The sequence below is a fragment of the Macrobrachium rosenbergii genome, chromosome 54 (genome assembly GCF_040412425.1).
Source record: "Macrobrachium rosenbergii isolate ZJJX-2024 chromosome 54, ASM4041242v1, whole genome shotgun sequence".
NCBI lineage: Eukaryota > Metazoa > Arthropoda > Malacostraca > Decapoda > Palaemonidae > Macrobrachium > Macrobrachium rosenbergii.
The window spans coordinates 44,348,212-44,370,831 of record NC_089794.1 but is presented as its reverse complement, the minus strand read 5'-3'; the positions used below and the strand labels follow the sequence as shown (position 1 = coordinate 44,370,831).

Here is a 22,620-nt window from a genome sequence, read left to right as displayed (position 1 = left end):
AGTACAGCAACTCCGGTCTCAAGGGATATCCCTAGCAGCATATTTGGACGATTGGATAATTTGGGCACCAACAGTTCGGAGTGTCAGAAAGCCACGTCCATAGTCATCAGTTTCCTGGAGTCGCTAGGTTTCCAACTGAACAGAGAGAAGTCCGCCTGACTCCGAGTCCCGGTTTCAGTGGTTGGGTCTCCAATGGGATCTGTCATCTCACACGCTGTCCCTTCCGCCTCCCAAGAGGAAAGAGATAGCATCTCTCACCAGGAGATTCCTCAAAAATCCATCAGCATCCCGCCGGTCCCAAGAAAGGGTCCTTGGGTCTCTTCAGTTTGCCTCAGTGACAAACCTGCTATTAAAAGCCGAAGTTAAAGACATAAACAGAGTGTGGCGAGTCGAGCAATGTCAAGCTCAGAGACAAGGTCTCCTCTATCCCTCAAATCTTAAAGACAAGGTTGCGGCCGTGGGCCTCGGTCAAGGGCTTGTCCAATACAGTTCCTTCAATTTCCCCTCCGGCACTAGTAGTTCACACAGGCGCTTCTTTAAGCGGCTGGGGGGATATTCACCAAAAACAAAAGTACAAGGAACGTGGTCACAATGTTTCAGCAGTTCCATATAAACACCCTGGAAGCTATGGCGGTATTTCTAACTCTGAAGAAAATCCGCCCCCAACCGGATTCATATCAGGTTGGTATTGGACAGCGCAGTGGTAGTTCATTGCATCAACAGGGGCGGCTCCAAATCAGGCCGAGTAAACCAAGTAATGGTTGCTATCTTCTCCCTGGCGAACAAGCACGGCTGGCACCTGTCAGCCACCCACCTAGCGGGGTGCGGGCGTGGTGGCGGATTCCCTGTCCAGGAATGCTCCGTTGGAGACGGAGTGGTCCCTGGGCGTGGAATCTTTCAAGTGGATTTGCCGCCAGGTTCCGGGCCTCCAAGTGGATCTGTTCGCAACGGAGAGCAACTTCAAGCTCCCCTGTTATGTGGCTCCCAACCTGGACCCTCAGGCGTTCGCCATAGACGCAATGACAGTAGATTGGAACAATTGGGAGAAGATTTATCTTTTCCCCCAATAAATTTACTGCTGAAAGTTTTACACAAACTCAGGACATTCAAAGGTCAATTAGCCCTAGTAGCCCCTATTGGCCGAAGAGCAATTGGTTCCCTCTTCTTCAGGAACTGGGATTACGGAGTCTGCACGGATCCCCAAGCCCATTCTGACTCAGACAGTACAAACCAAGACTGTGTCAGCTTCCTCAAGAATTCAGAATGCCCTAGTTTTATGGACTTTATAAAATTCGCAGCTCAAAAAGGAGGCGAACATTGACCCTGTCAACACTCTGTTTTTAGAATCAGATAAAGAGATTCTACTATTAGACAATATGATTCAGCAGTCAAAAATTAGCCTCCTTCCTAAAAGCATCTGAAGCCAAAATCATGACAGCTAATTTAGGAGTTTCCTTCTTTAGATCATTGTTTGAGAAAGGCCTAGCTCCGGCCACTATTACCACAATCAAGTCAGCATTAAAGAAAGTATTTCTTTCTGGCTTTAAAATCGACCTCACAGATTCCTACTTTTCATCTATCCCCAGAGCATGCGCTCGTCTGAGACCAGTATCACGCCCACAGTCTGTTACGTGGTTTCTCAATGACGTCCTTAAGTTAGCATCAGAGATGGATAACTTTCATTGCTCTTATCAGGATCTGTTAAGGAAGACTTTATTTTTGATTAGTTTGGCTTCAGGTGCTAGAATCTCAGAGCTATCGGCTCTCACTAGAGGTGATAATTATGTGAACTTCCTCCCGTCTGGAGAGGTCCTCCTTTCCCCTGACCCTAGATTTTTAGCTAAGAATGAAGACCCACAGGACAGGTGGTCTCCTTGGAAGGTGGTGCCCCTTCCTCAAGACCAGTCTTTATGTCCAGTTTATACACTTAAATCTTACCTTTTAAGAACTCCACAGAGTAAGTCGGGTCCTCTTTTTATCAGGGAGAAAGGTGGTACTCTTTCACTAAATGCTATAAGACAACAAATTTTATATTTCATTAAACAGGCCAACCCAGATTCAATCCCCAAGGTTCATGATATTCGAGCAGTTGCTACTTCCATTAATTACTTTCATAATATGGACTTTTCGGAGTTATCTAAATTTACGGGTTGGAAATCACCTCTAGTGTTTAAACGCCACTATTTAAAAACGCTCGAAGCCCTGAAATTTTCTACCATAGCTGTGGGAAGTGTCATCTCCCCACCTTAATTAATCATATCCTTGTCCTTTCCTTTCCCCCCCGCCCGCCTGCCTCATTTACTTTTCTGCTTATTCTCCTGGTTGATTATACCTCACTGCCTGGCTCCTCATATTGTTGTTTCTTGTACCTGTTGATGGAAAAAGCGTAATCTGAAATGCCATGATTGTTTCTCTTGTGGGGTACTGGACAGTTTTTATTTGGTTCCATGTACCCCAGATGAATGTATATATTAATGTTGATTGATTTTGTCTCTTACGTGTTTAGCCTAAGTTTACGTGTATAGTATTAAGGTTATATTTGCAGTTATTTTGTGCACTTTTCATGTTTCACCTTGCTTTAAGTAATTTTAAGGTTTTTGGGGCTTTTTCTCCGTCGTGCGGGGACCTGCCCATGTTTCATAGTATTAAGTTTTTAATGTGCCTTAGATTTAATATGCCTTAGTCTTAGTGTTCTTGCTACATGGAAGAGATTGCTTAATTAAAATTATTCTGGTAAAACTTTTGCCTTTTCTTCAGATTATCCCTCCATTTCTTTTCCTAGTAGTTGCAGCCTTGGCATGATTCTCTATCACGATTTCACCGGCTGACACGGGACTGGACTCAGAAAAGGGATTTTGACAGAGGAAAAATCTATTTCTGAGGAAGGTCCCGTGTCACCCGTGACCCTCCCTGAATTACCTAGTACTCTCCCCCCCCCTCTTGCACATGCCAAGTCTGGGGTTAGTGCTAGCATGGAATGAGGTAGGTGGCGCTGGTGTCGCCGTCCTGGCGGGTGTTTGGTGTGGGGCTGTAACGGCTCACCGCTCTGTTTCGGGATTTTGATAGGAGAGATCTTTCGAGTAGGTTTCCGTGGTAGTGGTAATTCACTCACCCCTTCTTATACCGCGCCTTCTAGAAGACGCTCGACTGGGGTAGTAACCCCAGCTTTCCTGAAAGCTCTTTTTCTCTGGTATATCTAGCAAGGTTATACCTAGAAATTCGTGCTGTAATGGAATTTCACCGGGTGACACGGGACCTTCCTCAGAAATAGATTTTTCCTCTGTCAAAATCCCTTTTTTGCAAGAGTAAATAAGTGCACCTGAATTTTAAAATCCACTGGGATCATTTCAGTCAGCATTACCACTGAGACAGGTAATACTGGCTACCTGCTGGGATACAACAGCTTGGTGGAGAAGACCCTTCACCCATAATATTGTCACATATTTAAATTCTATGTGGCAATCCTGTCATCTGATGGATTGAGATTAAAACACATACTCATTTCTGTGTGGGCAGTCAAAAATTTATTTTGTCAATAGAGTTTGTTTGCTTTTAGCAGGATTACCCTAAAAGTTAAGGAAGGATTTTTTTCATAAATTTCACCAAAACATAATCCTTGTTATAAACTACTAACTAGATTTTTGGAGAGTAGGAATGCAACTTACAAGGCAAAGAGACCTTCTGGATGGTGGAGTGTTCAGCCTTCATTGAGGTTTGTCATCTCCAGTTGCTCTTTTTAATATCTTTTTCCCTTTTCCCTCCCTCCTCCCATTTTATATTCTCTCATGTCAACAAAACATTTCATCCTTATGGCAATTTAGGTCCTTAAGCTTTTCTTAGTTTATCTTGGGATATTCTTGACATACATGGATGCTCTAACTAGCTATCATAACCCTTTTTCTTTTTCATCTGATATATATCTGATCAGGTAATGTACTAATTACTGGTACATTACCTCAAAGATTCAGGAAATGTACTAATAATCTGTCATATTATGGATTGCTTTTCTCTATTTTTAATATGATTACAGAAACTCTAAGGTGATCCATTTAGTCAGAAGTACCACCTTGGGGAAATATCTATCTAGTAACTGGTGACAGTGACCTTACTTTTAAGAAAAAATGTTGGTTTCTAATTTACTAAGATGAGACAGCCTGTTTTCTTAAAAAAATCTGATTGAAAACATCTCAAAACATTACACTGAAATTGGCAATTTTAGACTTTTTTATACCTTTTCTATCTATAAAGTATGGAATCCCATACATTATATTTTCCCCTGATCCTTACAACCTTTTGTTTTTCTGTTTTTTTAGGCTGAGGTTTGATAAAGAATATTTGGTTGTCTGCCTACTAGCATTCACGTTAAAAAAATATGCATGGCAATCAATACCTACATTCAATGCAGTTATAATGTGCTACACAGAGTGTGGAACAATGATAGTCAAACAGTCACTTACTAAACCACATAACTAAACTGAAAATAAAATATCCCATGTTTTGAGCAATCTTATTTAATAATAATTACTTGACAATGATTGTCACTTTACTGAGGTTCCAAAGGAATTATGTCAATGAATATGGTCAACAATAAGCAAGCTCATTACAAGAATGCCTTTCCCAATTGGGTTGACAATAATATATTCTGCTGACTACCCTTCATATCTGAGTAGTAACAGGCAAGAATGACAGAAACCAAAATTTTGTTAATAATTAGGATCAGTGAGTTATGTTTGCTAACTGCCTTTTGAAGCGTTACTACTAATTACAATCTTCAGTTCCTTCCCACTGATACAGGGAACAATGTGCACTTCAAGAGAATGAGCTAACTGTTGACAGCTCAAAGACGATGAGATCTTCGCAAATGGTCATCCAGGCATTTTGAGTTCTTATAATAATAGATCCCTTCACTGACTACAAAAGCATTGTCTTCCTCTTGTTAATTCTAGTTATTAATGAGGTGAGAATATATCTATACATAATCAAAATCAGTAACATTCAAATGAAACAATCCTAAAAAGGCCATCAAAATATAAAGTAAGCTTCCATACAACAGAAGGATCATATGTGAAAAAAGATAATTAATATTAAATAGATGGAAACAAAATAAGCACCAAATAAATATTTAGATTAAAAATGGCAAATGCACATTAGGAAAACTAAATTTATGGTGTGTGAGGCTTTAAAAAAGCATTACAGCCTTTCAAAAAACTTACGAGCATCAGCATCAATAATACTGCTTGAATGACCATTCCAAATAATACACTATATACGATTTAGCTATCACACTCCAAGGTTGACTTCACTATGTAATTATTTATGTCCTCTATTTTTTCCATTCTAGTGTAATTTTTATGAATTTATTCTGGCTTGTAAAGGGTTTTACTTCACACTGCACATCTGAATAATAACTTATGTAGTTCAGTTTCCATATAGTGGTGTTCTGAGTGTTTTTAGGGCTTTACTATCAAAATATTCATTGAAGGCCATGGATGAATTGATTGGTAGAGAGCAACAACTTTTCTTTTACATCATAACATCATTTAAATATAATTTTATTCTATTGCCCTTACACACTTCATAATAGTGAAAATGCAGTGAAAGTGAATGAAAATATAAAATGAAATGTACTAGGATTAATGCTGCCTTACAGTTAGTGTAGGCATCATCAGTTTTCAAATTTTATCACAACCAAAGCTGGCATTAACTATGTTAGCTCAAAGATTACTGTCATTATATTTACAACCATTCAAGAACAGTTTAAATTATCATGCAGCAGTACATTAATGGCTAGGCCATTTATTTTTGTCTTAACTTTTGACTATTCACTCTCTTAATATATTTCCTTACAGTTTTATTTTGTACATTTTCTAGACTGCTTGTTAGCAAGTATGACTGAATAGTGGAGAGGTGAATGCACAAGACATTACTACTCTAAATCACAGATGCAACTAAGCATAATAACTGAAATTAAAAAGGGTATACAAAACTTTAAATAAAAGTTGAAGAGGATGTTGAATCGTAGACTATGGACTGGAGACTAATCTATTAGTCTCTAACAATGCATTTATTAGTCCACAGACAAAAGACTAGTAAATCAGGAGGGGGCAGGTAAGACTTTGACCTCAGCCATTCATGTAAAAATACTCAATAACTGAAACAGAAATTAGAAATTTAAAGCTTTAGTTCTTGTGCAATTCTGCAAAATGATTCACAGCAAAGCATAAGAAAGCCTTACCTGTGATCAGTAACTCTGTCCTGTGGATAATTATAAGTTCTGATCTTCTCTGAACGTGCTTTGGTCCCAACCTAAAATGAAAATTCAGAATTATGCTGTATCGTGAATGACAATCAATGTCTAAACAAGGATATAATTTCTTTTAAGTTTTATACTCTGATACTACTAAGGATTCAATTCTGTAGTTTCAAAATAAAATTAATTTTTTCTCTACATTTTTTTGCTTATAATAGCTCATTTCTTATACACAAAATGGTTCCTGATGCTATTTTGATGTAGGCTCAGCAACTCTCACGCCTTGCCATGTATTGGAAGACCAGTTCACTCATTCCAAGCAAAGGGCACGCACACTGTCTGGTTGAGGTACATAATAATAATAATAATAATAATAATTATAATAATAATAATAATAATAATAATAATAATAATAATAATAATAATAATTTAGGTGCTGTAGCAGAGTGGTCTACCTCATCGATGGACTGGTTAAGCAACAATGAGGCTGGTCAGTCGTTGGATGGTTGACCTCTCTCTTCAGCGTTGATTTCTTGGGGAAAGGATCTTTACCACAATTTCCCCAGTCTACTCAGCTGTAAATGAGTACCTATTCTTGGTGGGGTAAGATCCAGCTATGGGTTAAATAGCAAAACTCGGCAATGATGGAAAGAAAAGAAAGATTAAATGACAATTAAATGGAATCTCTGGCGACAGAGGATCTTATATCCGGCAACCAGGTATACAGCACAATGAGCGGGGAGGACGGTCAGGTGCTTGGAGGCCATCATCCAGCAACTGACCGCCACAATTACAGTAACCAGAGACTGGAGAGACAGAGTCAAACCAGAAGAAGAAGAAATGGACTAGAGAAGAAAATAAGGAAATATGAAAATGCTACATCAGAAGAAACCCAACAGAAAAAGGACACGAAAGATAGGTCAACATCTGGAATGAGAGAAATAACACCACTCAAACAGAACAGAGGCTGGCAGACCAAGTTAGAAATAAAAGATAAAGAACTGGCTATCCACAACAGAAAGAGAGGAACTGAGAGAGAAATAACACCCAGCAACGAAGGACGGTTCTTACTTCTAAAGACGAGCTAAGAGAAAATACCACCGAAGACAACAGGAATGATAAGCTACCAAACAATGGCACACAAGGAAATGCCAAAGATGTAACAGAGAGGTCGGAATGGGTGGAAAAGATCAGACAATGGATGAAGCCAGATACAAAAAGAACAAAGATCCCCTCCATGAAAGAAACTAAGGGATAAAACAAGTGAAGTTAATGAAATAATGAGACTATTAGACACCACCAGTATTACAGAAACAAATAACCTAGCATGTGCAGAAGCAAGACTAATAGTAGAACTCATCGCAACCAACCCAACAGAAACCAAAACAGCAACCGCCTTGGAAAAGGCACCTGGAAAAGCAAATGATGATGATGAGATCTGACTTGAGTAAACTGAAAGAGATGGCAGAACGGTAAGAAGCAAGAAAACAAAGGAGGAACTAAAAGAGAAATACAGAGTACAGGAGAAGGGACTAACAACACAATAGGAAACATAAAACAGAGGGCTGAAGCCAGAGCACGTAAGATCCAATGGTACATGAACAGGAATAAAGGATACCAGAAGAAACTTTTCAAGCATACCTTAGTTTTACAAGACCACTGAGCTGATTAACAACTCTTTCAGAACCAAACAGAAAAGACTATACAGCCAACTAATAAGGAAGACACCCACCAGGAAATTCCTGAAGCTGAACCAAGTAGAGACTGGGAAAACATATGGAGCAATCAGTATCACACAACAAATGTGCAACATGGCTCCAGAAGTCAAGGCAGAAGAAATGGAGAGAATAAAACAAAGATTCACCAAGATCATGACAGACAGTCAGACACCAACTGAAGAAAAAGCCCAACTGGAAAGCCCAAATCCCGATGAAGTCCATGGATACTGGCTCAAAAACTTCAAGGCTCTACACCCATGCACAGAAGAACAACTTCAGCATTGTATCACAAACCACCATGCGCCCAAATGGAGAACATCCTTAGTACAGAAAGATAACAACAAGGGAAATATAGCAAGTAACTACAGGCCTATTACCTACCTACCAATAATGTGGAAGTTACTAACAGGTCTCATCAGTGAAAGGCTATACAACTACCTAGAGGATACAAACACCATCCTCCACCAATAGAAGGGCTGCAGAAGGAAGTGTAGGGGCACAAAAGACCATCTCTGATAGACAAAATGGTAATGAAGAATAGTAGAGAAGGAGAACCAACCTAAGCATGGCATGGACTGACTACAAGAAAGCGTAAACGACATGATGCCACACACGTGACTAATAGAATGCTTGAAAATATATGGGGTTGAGGAAAACACAATCAGCTTCCTAAAAAATACAATGCATAACTGGAATACAGTACTTACAAGCTCTGGGATAAGACTAGCAGAGGTTAACTTCAGGAGAGGCATCTTTCAAGGCGACTCACTGTCCCCACTTCTCTTCATAGTAGCCACAATTCCCATAACAAAAGTACTGCAGAAGATAGATGCTGGGTACCAACTCAGAAAGGAGGAAACAGAATTAACCATCTGATGTTCATGGACGACATCAAGCTGTATGGTAAGAGCATCAAGGAAATACATACCCTAATCCAGACTGTAAGGATTGTATCTGAGGACATCAGGATGGAGTTTGGAATAGAAAAATGCACCTTGGTCAACATACAAAAAGGCAAAGTGACAAGGACTAAAGGGATAAAGCTACCCGACAGGAATAGCATCAAACACATAGATGAGACAGAATACAAATACCTGGGAATAATAGAAAGTAGAGGATATAAAACACCAAGAGATTAGGATTTTACGATCAGGAAAGAATATATGCAGAGATTTATGTCGATACTCATAATTAAAAACTCAACGCCATAAACATGATAAAAATTTCATACACACATGGGCAGTACCAGTAATCAGATACAGTGTGGGAGTACTGGAGTGGATGAAGGCTGAACTCTGCAGCACAGACCAGAAAGCAATGACAGTACACAAAGCACTATACCCAAGAGCAAATACAGACAGACTATACATAACACAAAAGGAAGAAGGAGAGGTCTACTAAGCATATGAGAGGACTGCGTCAATTTTAAGAGAATAAGAGCACTGGGGCAATATCTGAGAACCAGTGAAGACGAGTGGCTAAGGAGAGTGCATGGGAAGAAGGACTGATAAAAGTACACAAGACCCAGAAATATACAGACAGGAGGATGAAAAACAAAACAGAGGAATGGCACAGCAAACCAATGCACGGACAGATTACATGAGACAGACTAAAGAACTGGCCAGCAAGGAAACATGGCAATGGCTACAGAAAGAAACTCAAGAAGAAAACAGAAGGAATGCTAACAGTGGCACAAGATCAGGCCCTAATAACCAGATACATCCAAAGAACAACTGATGGAAATAACATCTAACCTGTATGCAGGAAGTGCAATGTGAGAGACGAGACCATAAACCACACTGCAAAGAGGAACGTCCAGAGCTTGCACAGAACCAGTGAAAAAAAGAGGCATGATTCAAGCAATGCCCTCTACTGGAGACTGTGCAAGAAACACCACCTAGCTTGCAAGTAATAAGTGGTACGAACACCAAGCTAAGGGAGTGAATGAAAACAATCAGGCATAGATCCTCTGGGACTATGGTATCAAGAACAGATAGGGTGATGTGCCAATAAACCAGATGCTGACTGACAAAATCAAGAAAAAAGTACCACTCACTGATGTCATAGTACCATGGGATACCAGAGTAAATGAAACTAGAAAAAACTGATAAGTATCAAGACCTGAAAATAGAAATTAGAAGGATATGGGATATGCCAGGGAAATTGTGCCCATAACCATAGGAACACTAGACACGATCCCAAAATCCCTGAAAAGGAACCTGGTAAAACTAGATGTCGAAGTAGCTCCAGGACTCAAGCAGAAGAGCGTGCTACTAGAAACAGCACACACAGTGAGAAAAGTGATGGGCTTCTAAGGAGGCAAGATGCACCTGGAACCCCACACCACAAATACCACCCAGTCGAATAGGATGACTAAGACAAAAAAATAAAATAAAGAGTAATAATAATAATAATAATAATAATAATAATAATAATAATAATAATAATGGCATACTATGGACAATCACAGTCTGACAGGAAATGAGAACTCTTTTTGTGTAATAATTTAAGTATAACAGTATAATAATATACAACTCTTTGTAACAACACATTATTCTTTAGCTTTTAAGTGCTCCTGCCCCCTTCATAAGAAGAAATTTAAGTGAAATTTAATATTGAGACTACTGTATTTATACATACTATACTTGCAGATTTTATCGCCATGCAACCATGGCTCAAAATTACGATTATCAGGTAAATGATGCTGTCTGAACATAGCTACATTATCCAAATTTTCTTCTCTTATCACACCCAAAAGACTTTTCCAATGAGGCAATTTGTGACCTGTCCATTATACTCACGGATTTCTTCTCAACCACCACTGATATCAAGTTAATTATCCTCACAATCCAGGCTAAATATATGGTAATGTAACCTCAAGGCCATGCAAATTTTAAGGCTGGCCAATTAAAAAGAAACACATCAACTGAAAGAGGAGGGCATGCACATACACACAGTATCTATTATATTAATTTCCTTGACTGCCTTTCTGTGTGTGTGTGTGTCCCTTCCCTTCCCCCATAATTTTCATGAAATTACAATGTTGCAAAGTAAGCACAATCATATGAGGGTACCTGGATGCAACCACAAAGTTGTTACAGGTCCCCATATGAGGTCCTCCAGACTCAAGGGGTTAATAAAACATCCACTACAGTATGTTTTTCATATCACTGCTCATGGAGGGATTTTACAAATCTTACTCAGACTGTATGATGAATAATTTTTTACATACAAATTTGATTTTTTGTAGTATAAATCCATTGTCTATGCTCAGAATACCTTCCTTCCAATTACGCCAATTTCTCGCAGGTAACTGGCAAGACTACATAACTCAGGCAATTACTTGTTGCCATGAAGACAAAAATTGCATGTGCAGTGCTGCCATCCTAAAGTATATCACTGGCCTTCTTTTGCTATAGAACACTGATGTGTCTGGGACTTCACAGACCACAAAAAGTGGGCTACAGTATGAGTCATGGGTTTGTGCTAAAAAATTTTATTTTGTTTTTGAAAAATCAGATAGTGAGTAAGATTTACAACATATTACACTCAAAGACTAGTGATACTGCAGTGGTCATTCTGGTCAAGTGGGAATGGGAAGCCTAAGCATCTCAACATCATGAAAACATGCAAAATATAGGCAAGATCAGAAACTATTACAAAGTAAATCAAACAAGACCTAAAATTCTTGCTTTACTAATGTTGGGAGAAAGGTTAACACATAACTGTAGTTAACAAAAGCAACTAAAAAATGACACACAGGCTACTGCTACAATCAGTGTCCTTTTCTAATATCAGGTTTAATATTACTTGGTTGCTAGTTTTATTTTGGCTACTAATAAAATGTGGAATAGTCTGCCTAAGGTAGTTGTGAAATCTTCTGCTGGCATCCCCTGAATTGAGGTGTAACAATTTCAGTTTTCATTCCTCATACAGTATTTATTTATTTATCACCTTTTCCTTGTCTCTCTGCAGGCTGATTTCCCTTTGGAGCCCTCTTGGATTTATAGCCTGCTCATTCTGTCCATAAGGGTTTTCAGCTGATGATTTAAAGAAATAAAGAAGGTGCAACGCTGTGAAGGAGTGCTGTGCTTTATACAGTAGCCAACAAACTCAAATCATTTATAGATTACTAATGATTGTGTTAAAATGGAAGCAAAATGAAGGTCAGTAATGACATTACAACTTGCTGCTATCAAAGATGAATATGAACACATTATGAAACTAAATCGTAATTATTTAATACTGTAATGTGAATACAATATGAAAGGTCAATTATTACCTTAGGTAAAGAATGGTGGAACAACATGGAATGGTGAATCGGCTTGGAAGCCAGAGTGCCAACAATAATCCTTGCACCTCAAAAACAAAACAGTAACTTGTTTTGATGAGTAACAGATGTGTACTCTCTATCAGCAATTATGTCACTCATAACAGTACAGTAATACTACTATTGCCAATTTAGAGTCATGTTAGCTATTTCACTCTGCTGTGAAATACAGTTGTTGTCAAATAATGGTACTGCATCTCATATGAACACTTGTATATGTTAAAGGAGAGAAGGAAAAACATAAGATAATACACTACTGATATTCAATGGAGGGATAAGTGCAATACTGTATATATAATTACTTCAAAGTATCTGACATGGCTGAGAGAAGTTTGTTAATTGTATCAAGTATAGTACCTTGCAAAATTACAAAGTTTTAAAACTTTAATCCATTACTCAACTGTGCCAAGGGTTGAAAACTATCTGTCTGTCTGCAGATTACACAGTATTAAAACAATTTCAATTTCCCAATTTCCTTTGTAATAATTATACTTTGTTAAATCTCTTCTTTAAAAATATCCATTGAAAAACACTGCCTAAGTTTTTCACGTTTACAGTTCAAACCTGATACAGTACTACCATGGATGCTAGGTTGGATGCTGAAAGCCATAACTTAAAACTAATACTGTATATGGCTCAAATTATAACACATAAACCCTTCAAAAGTTATCTTTCAATAACCTACCAAGGTCTACCCACAGGCTGGTTTCCTTCTATTCATTACTGTCTGTGAAATCATCCCCTGACATTTGGTGTATGAAGTGTATACAAAAAGCAGGATACCCTGGTTGTAATGGATAGTATGCTGGAGGCAAGGCTAAACAGTGGGCTGGAGATAATAGAAACAACCTTCAGGAGAGAATGTGCATGCACTGAAATTACAAGATTCATGATGATTGAACTGAGATGGCATGAAACAACATGGAGTGAAGGGGTCTAGTGATAGTAGCGATAGATCCCAATATAGCTCTAATGTTAACATGGTCAGTGTACAGGGTACAAGAGCCTTGTTAATTGAATGGAAAGTGAGGTGTATGAGGTATATTCTAATGCAATAATGCCTCTAACCCCTGTAATCATAAAATTACTCTTGATTACAATAAGTTGATATATAAGAGTTCCTCTTTAATGCCCTTCAAGACATGTCTTTCCAAACATGCAAAAGTGATACCTGAAGTTTTCTACTGGAAGAATACTGGCTATTGCTTTCATCCAGCTGCTTCTGATACAACAGTGCTCTAAGTTTCTGCATACACTCATCTTTATTTCTGTGTTGTGACCGTTCCTTCTGACTATCTACGACAATACCTGAAAAAAAAAAGATCAACCTTATAAGAAAATAAAATATAAAATGTTCATTACTATTAGTTATATCTTACCTCATGAAAGGCAACATGTGTCTTTGCCAGGAGAATCTGCAAAGCCATAATTGAGTCTTTGTTTAAAATGGGTGCCCTTCCATGTATATGATAAACCTTGGTAGCCTGGCTATGTCACTGGAATACTGCCTTGCTATTGGCTGACAGGATCCACCTCACAAAACAGCAACCGATCAAATATTTAGCTTCTATTATGGCTTGAAAAGATATTTTGGCGTATCATGGTTGGAGTAGGAATAGGAAACGCATGTGACGTAATTAGCAGTGTCGTCACGTGTCTGAAGCCAAAATTCATGATTGCATGTTTCTAGTATTTCGAGAATGTTATGTAAAATATTACAGAAGTAAGATAATAAAGTCAACTCCCTGAATAATATAACTCAGTTGAAAGTGTGAGTTTGCCAAGACAAACTGCAATGCCAAAGTCATTTTTGCTAACATGGTGTTAGAATACTTTATCATAAAAACTGATTGTACAAATGTTTTGGGAAGTATTTTGATAAGTACAGTAGACTGTACTACAGCATGAGATATATTTTGCATGTGACTTGAATATATGAATATCTGTTTCTCATAATTAATGAGTGTTTAAATTATCATATTAGCAATAAAAGAAAAAGTTTATATCATATATTTCTATATAAAATATGAAAAGACATATTGCAAGTGCCAAATGCAATATTTATTGAGTAGTGTATCATTAAATTTGTTGAGTACAGTACTCTCTTTAACATTTAAGTGCCTCTGACTGAAAACTTCAAACCAAGAATCAATGTTTTTTCAGTCAATTAATGTTATTTTACACTTCACAATTAGAGACACAATAGCCGTTTGTACACCAGAGGGTTCAGTGTGAAGTTCTATTAGGTGTTGCAGCATTTCTGCTGGATAGTTAAGCACAGTTGGGCTACAAAGTACTTCATTTCAACCAGAGTTAGCGACTTTCTGAGAAGCAGCCACCTGATGGGACACTGAGCCACACAATATTGCTGAAGTTATACCTCAACACTTGATATTAATTATAAATAGATTCTGCACTTTACTGCATTAGAAATTCTATGCCAATTGCTGTTTTGTTTGAGTTTCTTACTACTTCAACCATTGTTGCTGACCCATAACACACTGTACTCACCAGAAGGAATATGTGAAATTCTAACAGCACTATCTGTAGTATTAACATGCTGTCCACCTGCACCACTTGCACGCTTAGTTTCAATTTTCAAGTCTTTAGGTGAAATCTGTATATCGATCTGAAAAACAAAAATGTAAGTATATAAGGATAATTTGCTACAAAATAGTTTTTAAATCTGTAGCTAAAGTACATGATACATAAAATTTCAATATTAACTACTTGGTTGTATCAACACAAAAAACTTTCAAGGCAATGATGCATGCCATTGAGCTAAATTATGCATTTCACTCATATAAACCATAGTATTGTAGTTTGTCTTTCTAGTGATTTCAGTGGCAACTGTTACAAATTCTTAATTACTATGCTAAAACAACCAACCACAACAACCTGGAAAGTGAGTGCATTCATGTATCCATGGAACAATGTGGAGGCTTAAGCATTCTCTCCTCTTGCAGAAATAAGGAATATCATAGCCCTTCTCTGGCTAAAAAAGGAGTGGACAGACCCCAGAAATTACCCAGTTGGTGATTTTTTCAGGACAACTTATTTTCCATAAGTTAAAGACCTGAACCTAGGCATGCTGGACCTTCACACCTAAAGGTTAACCAGCAACATCTCAGAAAGAGAGAGGGCAGCCAAGGTAATTGCTACACCATGACTCCACAGTGCAAGTGTACCAGTCAAAGAGGAAAACTGTTTGAAGTTTGTGCCATGGAAGGAACATTAATCTGGTCCAGACCTCTCTTCCTAAAATAAAAATTTCTGGTTATCTTTAAGGTTAGACAAGGGCTTATTAGTATCAAGAGTTACAGGTCTGCCTTTTGCCAGGATTTTATGACTCAAGGGATGGATTATTCTGCCGGACAGATCTATCAACGTCTGCAACAATATTTCAGGAAACAGGCAAACAAAGGAACTATTAGTCTCCAAGATGGGTCCTTTCTCTTTGCCCTGAAAAGTTTAAGATGAACTCCTTATCAACTTTCAGAATGAGCCTCCTTACTTGGTTTTCAGTTAAGTCTTTCTCTCGGAGCTTGACTCTTAAAAATGTATCCTTGTTTACCAAAGACTGGAACTCTGTTCGCCTGCTTTTTTCGGCTGACTTTATTGAAAAATCTTAAAACTGTCCAACTGGTGATTGTTCTATAGTGCCTTTTGCCATTCTGTAGTTTTAAAATCATTCTTGTAACAGCAATAATAATCTTACTTCACCTACAACCTTTCAATTGTACCTTTAGAGAATCAGGGTCTTTAGAGAAGGCATAGCTTGACTTTTATTATCCGTGGGATGAAGAACAAGACCTGTCACAAGAAACACAATGTCTAATTGGCTCAGGACAGTAATTATTTGTGCTTATGAAACTGTGATGGATGGCAAACGCATCACAAGTTAAAGTGAATGCTCATGAGATAAAAGCTTTAATAACATCATTAACCTTTAAGCCTAATTGCAGAATTTAGCATGGATGGTTACTTAATCCTTGAGCCCTATAGTAATAGTGGGGAAAGTGGTCCCTTCTGTTGGGGAAGATTCTAGGCAGGCAGAACAGATGAGTAAACACAGTAAGAAGAATGATGACCAGCAAAGAGATCTCCAGTCATTTACAGTGACACTTGGCTGTCATGTTGATTCTTTCTTTTTTAAACCAGAGCATCTGTCAAGAGTAACTATCACCATGTATGAATAGATGAAACTGCTTTTCCATCAGAAGCTGATTGGCTGAATAAAATTCACAAACTCTTTATCTGAATAGGCAGAAATATGTTTGAAAACATAAAACAATAATTTAGTTCATCAGTAATAAAAAGTTATATAATACAGGACATTCATAGAATAGTTAAAACTTTTTTTGTAACAAACTGTCCCTGACTTATGAACTACTCAACTTATTTCCATCTTCACTAACAACCATCAAAATTTCCTGGAAATACAAGTAAAAAATTTATAATGCACAAATAAACATTAATCAATAGAAAAAATTTACAGGAGGAATAAATACGAAAAAAATACATGGTAATTATAAAAATTATACATAGCATCTAATTCCTTAATACTGTATTGACCATTTTGATTTATTTGACTCAGTTGTCTCAGTAAACTAATTTACAACATGTATGATAGTCTGTAACCTGACAAGTTCCTGAATGCATATTACAGCACTATCAACTAAGATATATAGCTTTATGAAATGTTCGATGCATGAATAAATACTCACTTCTGTTGGCTGGGGCATCACAGCCACTGAAACTGTGGATGTATGAATACGGCCTGCTTTTTCAGTTTTTGGAACTCTTTGTACTCTGTGAATACCTCCTTCATATTTTAGATGCCTATATACACTTTTCCCGCTAATATTTGCTGAACCATGTCGAAGCCCACCTGTTGAAACAAAGATAATTTAATGCAATGTTCCTAAACATCATATACAGTAGCTTCCATTAACATCAAATATTTTTTTAGCCCTTTGCTGTTAATTTCAATTGGCAGAAAACATTAATAAGATAATAAGAGATACTGGTAACTAAAAGTAGGCATAACTGATAAGCAAAAGATTTAGAAATAAGGTAGACCCATAATAGTATGAGTGATTAATCCTGAAAACAATACGTACTTGAATAACATAGTCCTAATCTTGTAGAGAAAAATATCAAATAATAAGAACCTAAAATCCCATTATGGAAAGTGGAACAGACATATGAGCAGATTAAATCAAAATGAAAATATAAAATAATCTTATTAATGTACATATTCTTTCACTGTGCAATAGTTACCTAAGAGATTAAGTCCTTTTACCAGATACTGTATCTATGCATTTTCAATATAAAAAATTATCTCTAATTTCTTGATTTCCCCACAGTTCTTGGGTATGCTTACCTGTACAAGTCTTAAATCTGAGTCTAGATAAATGAAGAAGCTGTCTATTCCAAAGTAGGCCTCCAATCATCATACATGACCAGTACATTTAACCCTTAAACGCCTATTGGATGTATCATCGTCGACTAAAATTGTCTGTTGGGTGCCGAGTGGACATACCCCCGTCGTCGACTACAAAAAATTTCAACCTTCGGTCAAATTTGACTCGACCGAAATGGTAGAAAAACGCAATTGTAAGCTAAAACTCTTACATTCTAGTAATATTCAATCATGTACCTTCATTTTGCAACAAACTGGAAGTCTCTAGCACAACATTTCGATTTATCGTGAATTTTTGAAAAAACTTTTTTCTTGCGCCGGTAACTTCGGCCGAAAATTTCAGAAATTCTTTTCGTCATTTTGTCGTAATTTTTGCACTGTTCTACATTAGCCGTTACATAAAGTTTTATATATGAAAATGTGCGCAATTTCATTTACAATACAACAGAAAATAACTCATGGTTGTAGCTTTTATCAGTTTTGAAATATTTTCATATAAATCACAATAACTGCCAAAATTTCAACCTTGGTCAACTTTGACTCGACCGAAATGGTAAAAAACGCAATTGTAAGCTAAAACTCTTACATTCTAGTAATATTCAATCATTTACCTTCATTTTGCAAAAAACTGGAAGTCTCTAGCACAATATTTCGATTTATGTTGAATTTTTGAAAAAACTTTTTCCTTACGTCCGCGCCAGAAATTCTTTCGTCACGTTGTCATAATGTTTGCACTATTTTATATTAGTTGTTACATAAACTTTTATATATGGAAATGTGCGCAATTTCATGTAGAATACAACAGAAAATAACTCATGGTTGTAGCTTTATCAGTTTTTAAATATTTTCATATAAATCATGATAACTACCAAAATTTCAAGCTCGGTCAACTTTAACTTTCGACCGAAATGGTAAAAACACAATTATAAGCTAAAACTCTTACATTCTAGTAATATTCAATCATGTACCTTCATTTTGCAACAAACTGGAAGTCTCTAGCACAATATTTCGATTTATCGTGAATTTCTGAAAAAAAATTTTTTCCTTACGTCTCTGTGTGATAACTCGGCGAACATCTCAGAAATTCTTTTGTCATGTTGTCGTAATGTTTGCATCGTTTTACATTAGTCGTTACATACACTTTTTATATATGAAAATGTGCGCAATTTCATGTAGAATACAACAGAAAATAGCTCATGGTTGTAGCTTTTATCAGTTTTGAAATATTTTCACACTGCCAAAATTTCAACCTTCGGTCAACTTTAACTCGACCCGAAATGGTAAAAAATGCAATTGTAAGCTAAAACTCTTACATTCTAGTAATATTCAATCGTTTAACTTCATTTTGCAATAAATTGGAAGTCTCTAGCACAATATTTCGATTTATGGTGAATTTTTTAAAAAAACATTTTCCTTACGTCTGCACGGTAACTCGGCCGAACATCTCAGAAATTCTTTCGTCTCGTTGTAATATTTGCACCGCTTTAAATTAGTCGTTACATAAAGTTCTATATATGAAAATGTGTGCAATTTCATGTACAATACAACAAAAATAACTCAGGGTTGTAGCTTTTATCAGTTTTGAAATATTTCCATATAAATCACGATAAATAGAAAAAATTTTACTTTCGGTCAACTTTAACTCGACCGAAATGGTCGAAAACTGCAATTGTAAGCTAAAACACTTACAGTCTAGTAATATTCAATCAATTAGCTTCATTTTTCAACAAACGGGAAGTCTCTAGCACAATATTTCAATTTATGGTGAATTTTTGAAAAAAAAAATTTTTTACGATCCAGCTCGTTATGAATTCATGCATCATTTTGTGATAATATTTTCTCTGTGTTGCTTTGATCGTTTTAAAATTTGTTATATACCAAAATCATCGCAATTTAGTGTACAATACAACTAAAAAAATTAACTCATTAGCTTTAACCGTTTTGCTTACAGCGATTTGTATACAATTATATACAAGTTTTTTTTTGCTGTCATATATTCCAATATTTATATATGATAATGATATTTTTTCATTTCTGATGGTTGCATACTAAACTTCAGGCAATGACAAAAAAATGAGCAAAAATTAACTCTTAATCTTAAAAACTAAGCGTGCTGTGATTTTTAAAAAATTTTTTCCGCAGCGCTAACTCACTGAGCATGCCGGCATACGGGAGACGTTTTTGTAAATAGGGCTTCGACGTTAAAGGGTTAATACACTTCTGCCTAAAATGCATTAACTACTAAAACACTATGATATGATGTGTGTGTGAATTGAAACTCAATTATACTGTATTCATCTTTGTAGCATAATAGGTTCCTGTTGCTTTACTGTAACCTCAAGTGCACAGGTTTAAATCCTACCAAGGAAAGGAAAGCTCCTTCATTTCTCACTCAGATTCAAGGCTTGTAGTGAAAAGTATATATAAAAAGAAAGAAGGAAATTGAGAAATTATGAAGTAACTGTGACTATTAAAAATCATTATATGTACATTATAGTACATATGATAAAAGTCTAGCAAAATCTACCTACAAAATCACTTCAATTTAATGGACTTCAACTTACGAGGTTTTTACTTATTGGATATATCTGAGTTTGGAAAAATAAAAATGCAATTCTCTTATATCTATGCTTATGCAAGTACACAAATCTCAATATCATGAATCCCAACGAAGAGTATGTTTTCTATACTGTACTCATCTTTGGGTAATTTTCAACTGTTCTACCTCATCTCTTTCATATGAATGAATTTGTCATGATATTATTGCTAAGTTTTAATATACTGTAGTATAGAACATAATGATTAATTCTCTTATTTGTACACCTAATGAAAGCAGCTAATTTTGAAAGGTATGTGCAGGGCAAATTTGTGAACTGCATATCAATATAGACATTTTGTTTCTCTTCTTAAAGAATGAATTATCAATTTATACCTGTAGTACTGTCGTTATTAAGGAACAATGAATAACACATGCATAAAGAAGCAATAAAGTACACTTTTTATATAAATTCTAATATATATAAAAAATTAATTTATGCATAAATAGAAGCAATTCATTTACAAGACAAATGCATACAAAAGTCACAATGTAAGAACAACTGGCATCCTTCTATACCTATCATTCCTGATGACTCTGCCTTAAGCTTAGTACAGTACTGTATTGTCCATTTCCATGTTGAGTAGAAACTCAGTGCAGGAAAATGTTAGTTTGGTGTGCAAAATATATAAGTAAACCTTTGATCATTCACACAAATACATCCAAGAGAGGTGCCACTACGTCCAAAGTGCAGAAAAAGGAACAGTGGCCAAACTTGCCTAAGCTATGCTCCTCTAGGCTACCCAAAATCCTACTGTAACCCTGGTCAGCCTATGAAAACATACACCAACTTAAAAAGTTGTATAGGATTCACAAATATACAAAATTTTTTTATACCAAGAGTACTCTATTTTAAACACAAACAATAAAAAATATGACACTTTAGCTAGTAAAAACTATCATTCAAGAACTTACTGAAATTACATAATCATGAGCAAGTAATTACTACTGTTCAGTAACTTCAAACAAAAGACTTCACAAGGAATTGTATTGTATGGTATGTATATAATGTATGTACCTGTGAGTTAAGTAAAATTTACCACAAACAGTTCACTGTCAACAATTCACAGCTAAACATATTCACCGTCAAACAAATCATCGCCAAAATAGGAATGAAAGAAATGTTGGCATGTGTTTGTGTGTGTATGTATAAAAGATACCAATATACTTCACCAAAAAGTTTTTCAAAGTATATTTTATAAATAAGAAAATTTACTAAAATTTATTGTAAAAGTTTTTTTTTTTAAGAAAAATTAAACACAACATTTCCAATAATACATGTTATGAGCCACTCCATGTTTGAATCATATTTCTGAAGAAAGTCTCAGAATTCATTAGGCATAAAACTATATGCTTTTTCTGTCTGAATAAACTGAGAGGCTGTTTCCAAAGAATCTCCTATGCCAAAGTATAAACTGTTTGGGGTTAGTTGTTTGATGCTAAAATAGCTAAAATCAAAGTAAAAGACTTCTAGACTATTTGTGCAAATAAGTAATAAAAAATTTAAGCAATGAATTGCTTGATAGTGAATCAATATTTTATGCTACAATATTTACATTTCATGAATGGCACTTTCTATGTAGAGTACAGCACATACAGCATACAGTTATATAATTACAAAATCATATGTACTGTAAGGTACATAATGTACTATTACCTAAAACAGTGATAGAAAAACAACAATTATGCAAGTAGAGAGAAGAAGCCACGTTGCTGAGGCAGTTTTAATGTGTGATTTTTTCCTCCGCCCAAGTCATAGTGGTTGTCCATATACAAATGGTGCCCTTTCCCCTACTGTCAACTGAACACAAAGCATAAGGTATCTCTGTTCCATATCTACTGGGCTTTCTGGGTTGTAAACTTTTATAAAAGTATCTCTATTCAATACTTTTTGGGTTTTTTGGCTTGTATAGTTTCATAAAAAATCTTCCTATGAACAGGAACATCCATTCATCCAGATAAAAGTGTTCTAGCACATGCAAATTTTGGCACAGCCTCTACACAAATTCCATTGCCAGGCTCACTAAAATCAGTGATGTTTGTTTGAACCTGTTGAAAGTCATCATCTGAGCACATCTGCTAAGTAATATTCATTGTTTTTTCACCAATACCTTTGTTCTTGGGTCAATTTTAGCACTCCCATCATGTTTGGTGCACTCCTGCCATTTATACAGTTTGTATAGCAGTCATTTTCCCACAATCATCTCTGCAGAACTTTTTGTATTCGTTTGTCTCTCAAACGAAGTAACCATGGAGTTTGTGTATCAGAAACAGTTGTACACAGTCTAAATAAGCTTAAAA

General features: G+C 36.2%; 1 pseudogene; it reads right to left on the bottom strand.

Moving 5' to 3' along the window:
- Nucleotides 1-22,620, bottom strand: part of LOC136835047 (peptide chain release factor 1-like, mitochondrial) — a 258,457-nt pseudogene that overhangs the window by 5,549 nt on the left and 230,288 nt on the right.